Source organism: Dermacentor andersoni, chromosome 4 (genome assembly GCF_023375885.2).
Source record: "Dermacentor andersoni chromosome 4, qqDerAnde1_hic_scaffold, whole genome shotgun sequence".
Lineage (NCBI taxonomy): Eukaryota > Metazoa > Arthropoda > Arachnida > Ixodida > Ixodidae > Dermacentor > Dermacentor andersoni.
This window is the reverse complement of record NC_092817.1, coordinates 199615777-199623306: the sequence shown is the minus strand read 5'-3', so window position 1 is coordinate 199623306 and position 7530 is coordinate 199615777. Positions and strand designations below refer to the sequence as shown.

At 49.8% G+C, this 7530-nt stretch overlaps 1 protein-coding gene across 2 annotated transcripts in view; it reads left to right on the top strand.

Annotated features, from left to right (window-relative positions):
- The first annotated feature begins 4456 nt into the window (after window positions 1-4456).
- Window positions 4457-7530, top strand: part of Tsp5D (Tetraspanin 5D) — a 137887-nt gene continuing 134813 nt past the window's right edge. The window contains exon 1 of one of the 2 annotated variants that reach the window (XM_055074827.2): window positions 4457-4879. The gene's annotated coding sequence lies outside the window, so the exon portion shown is untranslated. The remainder of the gene's footprint in view (window positions 4880-7530) is intronic. The other variant, XM_055074826.2, reaches the window with a different exon arrangement.

The window sequence follows — 7530 nt, the reverse complement described above, 5'->3', positions numbered from 1 at the left end:
TTAGAATACCTCGGGTAGCTCTTACGTACGAGACGTTGGTACACCCCACGTTCTTGGATATGTTTTGGAGTCGCACTTGCCGTCCTGTATGTACAGGGCAACTACCGCGGCGTGCTTGCACTTCCCTGCGATGCCAGTACGGCAATCGCAGCTCCCCGCTAAGATTTGTGTGCTGTCGCCGGTCTCCAAGAATCAATGTCACTTGTAATTTCATGCGTCCACATCGTATATAACGAAGTAACTTACGCTGAGCTTCCCGCATCTCGCTGGTGCGGTGATTTTGTTTGCGGAATACACCTAGCAGTCAATTCCGATGCGTGCGAGTTCAGGAGTTCCCTCACGCGTCCGAAAGACAGGGCGCCGCCTAGCACTTGCAACGTGCCCATATAAACAATGTTACTTATAATAAACTGCAACATCTGTGCGGTTTGCTACTGCCTGAAAAAGGCAATAGGAGCGGCTATTTAACGCTATTTTAGAGAGAAGCGGACTACACGTTTCGACATTTTTTAGGTTTAGCGGTCAACTTTTGGAGCCAAGTGAACGATCAAAGCCTTGTGACATCACTGTCACTGTGTTCGCAAAAATCATCAACTAGACAAGCAGTTCGTCACAACACAAGAGCCGCCGTACTAATTACAACGCCGCACCAGTCAACCCATTCCTCCATGGGGCCAGCTCTCTTCTCTTGTTTACATTTCTCGCGAAATCACGCCGCGCTGCGCGCAACCGTGCTGCTCGGACGCGCGAGCTCCGTAGCAATACTAAACAATCGTTAGCAGGTTAGCATGATTCCGCCAAAGAGGGCAAAATTTGCCGCGGATATTCCTTCGTTCGTTGCCATTGCCGTGGCGCGGTACATTGCGTGCAGCGTTGCATGCGCGTTCATTTCCTGAACTTTAGTTCCTCCTGTCCCACCTGGCCACAGCAACAGCCGGTAGAGCACGGTCCAGATAACGCAACAAAACAGGGAGACCAACGCAAACCTGCCCGCACGGCGCCTTTGCCACGGTACGAAACCTACGGAGCAACACGTGTGCGCGCACAGAACAATAACAAAGCCGCCATTGTGGCCCGAAAGGCGTGGCCGCTACAGCAAAGAAAAAAGAAGACAGCAAGAAAAGGAGAACCTACTACGTCATTTCCTCCACACTTTAAGAACAGTTTACACCCTTTGGAGTGCCCCTTCTGCCACACAACGATAATCGTCATCTGCCTTGATGCGTTTCCTTTCTTTAACGCTGCTAGCCCGGTACTTTCCAGTAACGAACGGCATGCGCGTTAACAGCATGATAGCACTTCCTGTCGGTAATGCTATCATTGGCTATCATGCTGATAACGCGCGTGCCGTTCGTTACTGGAAACTACCGGGCTCGCATCGTTAAAGAAAGGAAACGCATCAAGGCAGATGACGATTAACGTTGTGTGGCAGAAGGGGCACTCCAAAGGGTGTAAACTGTTCTTAGAGTGAAAGGAAACGCAAGCAAGGCAGATGAGAATTATTGTTGTGGGACAAATATACACCCCAAAGAGTACAACCCATGGTGCAACCGTTTTAAGAGTGTACTGAAACTCCAGACTTGCACAGATATACGGTTTCTAATTCTTGAAAACTCGGCGCTCGCTACTTTCCTGTCGACATGCCTGTCGAGAATGCTGCGTCACACTGATAACGCGCATGTCATTTGTAACTGGGAAGTACCGGGCTCGCAACGTTAAAGAAAGGAAACGCGGACAAGGCAGATGACGATTATCGTTGTAGGACAAGATAAGCCCCAAAGGGTGTAAATTTTTCTAAGAGTGTAGGTCGTGGTCGCTACACTCTAAAAACAGTTGCACCCTTTGGGGTGTGTATTTGTCCCACAACAATAATCGTCATCTGTCTTGCCCGCGTTTCCTTTCTTTAACGCTGCGAGCCCGGTACTTCCCAGTCACGAACGGCATGCGCGTTATCAGTGTGACGCAGCATTCTCGACAGGAAAGTAGCCAGAGCCGAGTTTTCAAGAAAGGAAACGCAAGCAAGGCAGATGACGACTATTGTTGTGGGACAAATATACACCTCAAAGGGTGCAAACTGTTTTTAGAGTGTACACTCTCTAAAAAACGTTGGCACCCTTTGAGGTGTATATCTGCCATACAACGATAATCGTCATCTGCCTTGATGCGTTTCCTTTCTTTAACGCTGCGAGCCCGGTACTTCCCAGTCACGAACGGCATGCGCGTTATCAGTGTGACGCAGCATTCTCGACAGGAAAGTAGCCAGAGCCGAGTTTTCAAGAAAGGAAACGCAAGCAAGGCAGATGACGACTATTGTTGTGGGACAAATATACACCTCAAAGGGTGCATATCTGCCATACAACGATAATCGTCATCTGCCTTGATGCGTTTCCTTTCTTTAACGCTGCGAGCCCGGTACACTCTAAGAACAGTTTACACCCTTTGGCGTGCCCCTTCTGCCACACAACGACAATCGTCATCTGCCTTGATGCGTTTCCTTTCTTTAACGCTGCGAGCCCGGTACTTCCTAGTCACGAACGGCATGCGCGTTACACTCTAAAAACAGTTTGCACCCTTTGGGGTGTATATTTGTCCCACAACAATAATCGTCATCTGCCTTGCTTGCGTTTCCTTTCTTGAAAACTCGGCGCTCGCTACTTTCCAGTCGCTGCGTCACACTGATAACGTGCATGCCGTTCGTGACTGGTAAGTACCGGGCTCGCAGCGTTAAAGAAGGGAAACGCGGGCAAGACAGATGACGATTATCGTTGTGGGACAAATATACACCCCAAAGGGTGCAACTGTTTTTAGAGTGTATCAGCATAGAACAGTTTACACCCTTTGGAGTGCCCCTTCTGATAACGCGCGTGCCGTTCGTTACTGGAAAGTTCCGGGCTCGCAGCGTTAAAGAAAGGAAACGCATCAAGGCAGATGACGATTATCATTGTGTGGCAGATATACACCCCAAAGGGTGCAAACTTTTTTTAGAGTGCAGAACACACAGGCGTTACGGTGTATGGATTGGGGCAGTGTATTATCCGTACGGAGAAAACAATGGGAGAACTGGGGACGCTTCTGCGATGACGCCACCAGTAAGGGCTGCGATCGACCAGCGTGCTTAGCGCGCGAAATTTAAACATGTTGTGCAAAACTTTATGCATTTATAAACTAAAACGCTCTCAAAACACAACTGAAATTCTTATAATCTGCAAAAAATAAATAATACAAACTGTTAAGATACATATATAATGCCGTCTATGCTTGCACGTTTCCAACCACAGATCATGCAGTGTTCCTGATCGTCTGCTCAGCAGCGGCTCAGCGTTTCGGTTGCAGAAGGCAAACAAACACTCGTCTGCTCGTTCCGTTCGGTAAGCACGCATATGATTTTAGTATTTCGAAAGACACGAGGATGAAAAGCTCGGAAAGAGCACCTGCACTGTGCGTGGTCGGTTGCACGGGATTCCTTTTATTTTGTATCAGTCATAAAAGCGGTCGCCAGGTTTCACTGAAGAAAAAAAAAAATACTGCTCTGTGACGAATGCAGCCGCTAATCTAAAGCATTCCGGAGTGGTTGTGATTGTTATGCAGGGACCTCAAATACACACACACGCACACACACACACACACATAAAGGATGTGCGCATAAAGGATGTGCGAACGCGGCAGGGAAAACGACAGCAAGCAATCGGCGCGCTCCAAACGTACATGCATGACCTCCGCGACAATCATGTGCCAATCCCGGAGGCCTTGTGTTGCGCCATTACTTTTCCTCTTGCCAGCAATGACTCCAGGCTGCAGCGACAGATGGCACTGCGGTGGACCGGCGTGCTCCAGCACTCCCGGCCGTCATCGCAAAAAGAGGCACGTTTTCGCCCCCGGACGACACACTACCCTATTCCAGTACACCTCGCAGACGCGAATGGAATGGATTCAAAGTGCGCCTAAGCCAAGATTGAAGTCATTGAAATGATAACATAATGAAAGCTAGGTTTTATTTACGTTAAACTTTTTTACTTTTAATTTGCCTTAAAGTTATTTATATTATTTTATGTACAATATTACGCTAAAAAATATGTTATTTATGAGTATGGTACTCATGACGTCATATTGTGTACACTGAACGTTTTTGAATTTATTTAATAATTTACAAATTGTAATCAGCAGTCCACAGCATTGAAGCGGTGCTATTTCTGCATTTACATTTTGTTAGACTTGATTCCAAGTCATAGCACTGCCCATTTTTTGCGTGTTTAATGGCCTCCAAGATTAGAAGCTCTGTTGCAATAGCGTGGCGCCAGAATCACAGAGTCAGTGCTTTTGACACGCCTCGCACGTGCTCAAATGAGTCGTAATAGCTCAGTTCGTTATAGTGAGTTATATTTCAAGAAATTATCAATTGAGGAGCAACTGTGAAACAGGTTCATATCTCAACTTACAAGGGCATTAAAACGAGACAGTGGGCGCCGAAAGTAGAGAGGACAAACACCAAAAGATCCGAAAGTTGCTCAAGTTGTTCACTCGGCCAAGCCAATCTAAGTATGAAGGCACATATCGAGCCACATTGGAGCCTGCAGGATGTTTTGTTTTTTTTGCACTCACTTGTGTTTCGTTTACGTCGTGACGCCGAGCGCACCGAGCATACCCACGCGTCACCGTCCGCAACAAACCGACGACACGACCGACGAATATGCTAGACGTTTCCGTTCCGTGGCTGGCTGTGCCGTGCGGTGGGTGACTGTAGCCGCCCCGCTTTATTTTTCCTCCCCGTTCCCAAGGCACAACCTAGGAGTGAAACTGCTGCCCAGTCTCAATGAAACCCAGCAGGCGCCGACGGTGTGCTCCCATCAACGCTGCATGATTGACTGAGGATCCGAATACGGTAAGGCTCTGACACTTGCATTTGCTGCGTCAGACTGACTGCGATCGTGTTCACATTCTCCGCATGTTACAAACTCCGCTGCGACGACAGTGAGCTTTGTTTGCAGTTTACTTTCGCATGAAGCTCCTCGTTGCGTAACGCCGCCCAAGCTGAGGACAAAAATGTGTGACCTTTTGACGAGGTGAATATGGAGCGTGTACGAGGCAAGCGCGTAATCGTTCGTGCTACCGCTGTTTCGGTGTTTGTGCCGGACGTTGGCTCTAAAAGTTGTGAACTTGAAAATCACTTGATTCGATCGACACGTCTGTCGACGAAACGACCCGGAGTCCATCTATACTGCAGACTTGTTGCACGGTTTCCTCGCCTGGTTACAGCTCTGGCTTTCATGTGCAACGTACGGATGCGCTTAGAAGTAACTTAGCCGCAGACGTCTGCACCGTTCTCGTGAAAAGAGCTACCGCAACCAAGAACCTGGCTGGTGGTGCGCGCAATTCGCAGTCGACGTGGTGCACGCAGCCTGTTCATCCGCGAGCGATCTCAGCTGTGAGACGTGGCTGCTGAGTCGCGAACATTCCGGTCATCTCGCTGTCGATTCACCGGTGCTCTTGGTCGGCACGCGTGGCTCTTCGTCCTTGAGTGCACGACGTTTCGCTATCCGTTTTGTTTCGGCACCGCGCTCGGGGTCGTCGAAAGAGCAACTGGTGGCACCACTCTCTCGCCGAGACGTCGTCATGCTGACGGGAATGTGAAAGCAGACGACGCGGGACTCTTTTCGTTGTTGTTTATTTCAGTTGCGTGCTCGCAAATAAACTAATAGGGCGCTGGGCGACCGGCGTATTGCGCAATTTGGGCGAGCGTTGTGCCGTCGGTGCAGCCCCAATGTAACAGCGCTGAGAGCGCATCGTAGCCAGTTTATCGCCGCCAAGCAGTTTCGCTCGATGTGTCGGGGGCCATCGCATTTTGCGCCGGTTCGACCTTGGCGCGACGAGCGCTGGGAGGCGGAAGACGCTCGTGTGTCGGCGCCGCCCCTGCGAGCGTTGGCGCGCTCTGACCTTGCGCGCTGGCCCGAACGGAGGGCCCGTTTCACGTCCACCCATGTCGCGTGGCGTGCCTGCCGGCCTGACCGTGTCGCGTTGTCGTCCCGTTGAATGACACTACGTTGTGGCCCGCACAGACGAGACTCTTTTGGCCATATGGCGTGTCAGTTTACGTGGGGCAGTTTCTAAAGCGCACTTAGCAACTTGCAGCGCGCGCGTGCCTTAATTATGCGTCTTGAAGCGGCGCCGTACGTCTTAACATTGAACAGGCTCGTTGCTTGCATGCGCGTTTCAAGTGCTGTTTTGTATCACCACGCCGACGGTAGGATATGCGATTCCCGTCTTTCGTCGTACGAGCTGACGACCTCGATCGGGAACGGCGGCCCCCACTGTGAATGATCGGCCAAGAATCGGGGGGTGCGGATAGATGCGTTTTAGAAGTTTTTACATTTGAAATAAGTCTGCAAGACTTAAAGAAGGAACAAAAAAAAAAAAGCTTGACGTGGAGAACAGTCAAGTTGGCATATGAGATTACTGTGGCTCACCCATGCAGTTTAAAGTCGTGTCGCAACACCGATGTTTTCCAGCGTCGTAATAATTGCAGCGTTTTGCAGCGTCGTAATAAATGCGAGCTCGGCGGTCGGCGCACCGAAAACCGTCGAATAAAGCGAGGTTGTTATAAACAAGGGTTTTCTGCGTATTGTCACATAGGGACGCTGAAGGACGAAACACGTCGCAGCGTAAGTATTCCTCACGGCGACAACGGAGAGGCACCAAAAGGATGCAAGGAAGGTGCACTCATGCAAATTTCATGACGACATGTACGGTAGACGTTGCATTTACTCGGCCGCTTGGTTCTTTTTTTTTTCTGCGGTGTGCGTGAAACGTTGCAGCAATGCTGGGCTAACGTAACGCGTACGTCATCCCTTCGCGCTAGACGTGAGCAGGCGTGGGAGAACTCTCTCACCGACCGCGAGCTGGTTGCAGCGCTCGCACTGCTGCAAACAGGCCGTAGAACGACTTCGATAGCTTCCAGCCGTCGGAAAACGTTTATGTGTAGAGGCATAGAGGGGGAAACTCGTGATGTGTAGAGAGAGACCATGACGTATAAATGGCCAGTGCCGCAGGATCAGCACACCAAGCTATATGAAGGGGCTTGCTGTACAGCCATAGCGAGAAAACATGCCTACGTAACAAGGCTGAATCGTGCATTCGGGCGTATGCTCGCTGCTATATAGAGCCACTTATACACCGTGTGAAGCAGTTCCAACACTTTGCCATGAGAATGTTCACCAAGGCGCGCCGTCGAAGAACGTGAGTGAAAAAGCGCGACTGCATGAGGTGTTGCGCTTAATTGGAGGATATTGGGGGGATATGTATAGTGCGCGGCCACCCTGTTTTGAAAGAAAAAAAGAAGCAGATAAAACCAAAGTTGGGGGCAGTCGTGCGGACGGGAGAGATGCGCTGACGTGCATGTCGAAATCGGCGTCAAAAAGCACTAAGAAAATGGACCCGTCTCATGCGCTCATAAATGTAACGCCCTTTGACGACTTTTTTTGTCGTGCAAAAGTATAATCGTTACCGTTCTTGTTGTCGTCTCCTTCCTCTAGCACT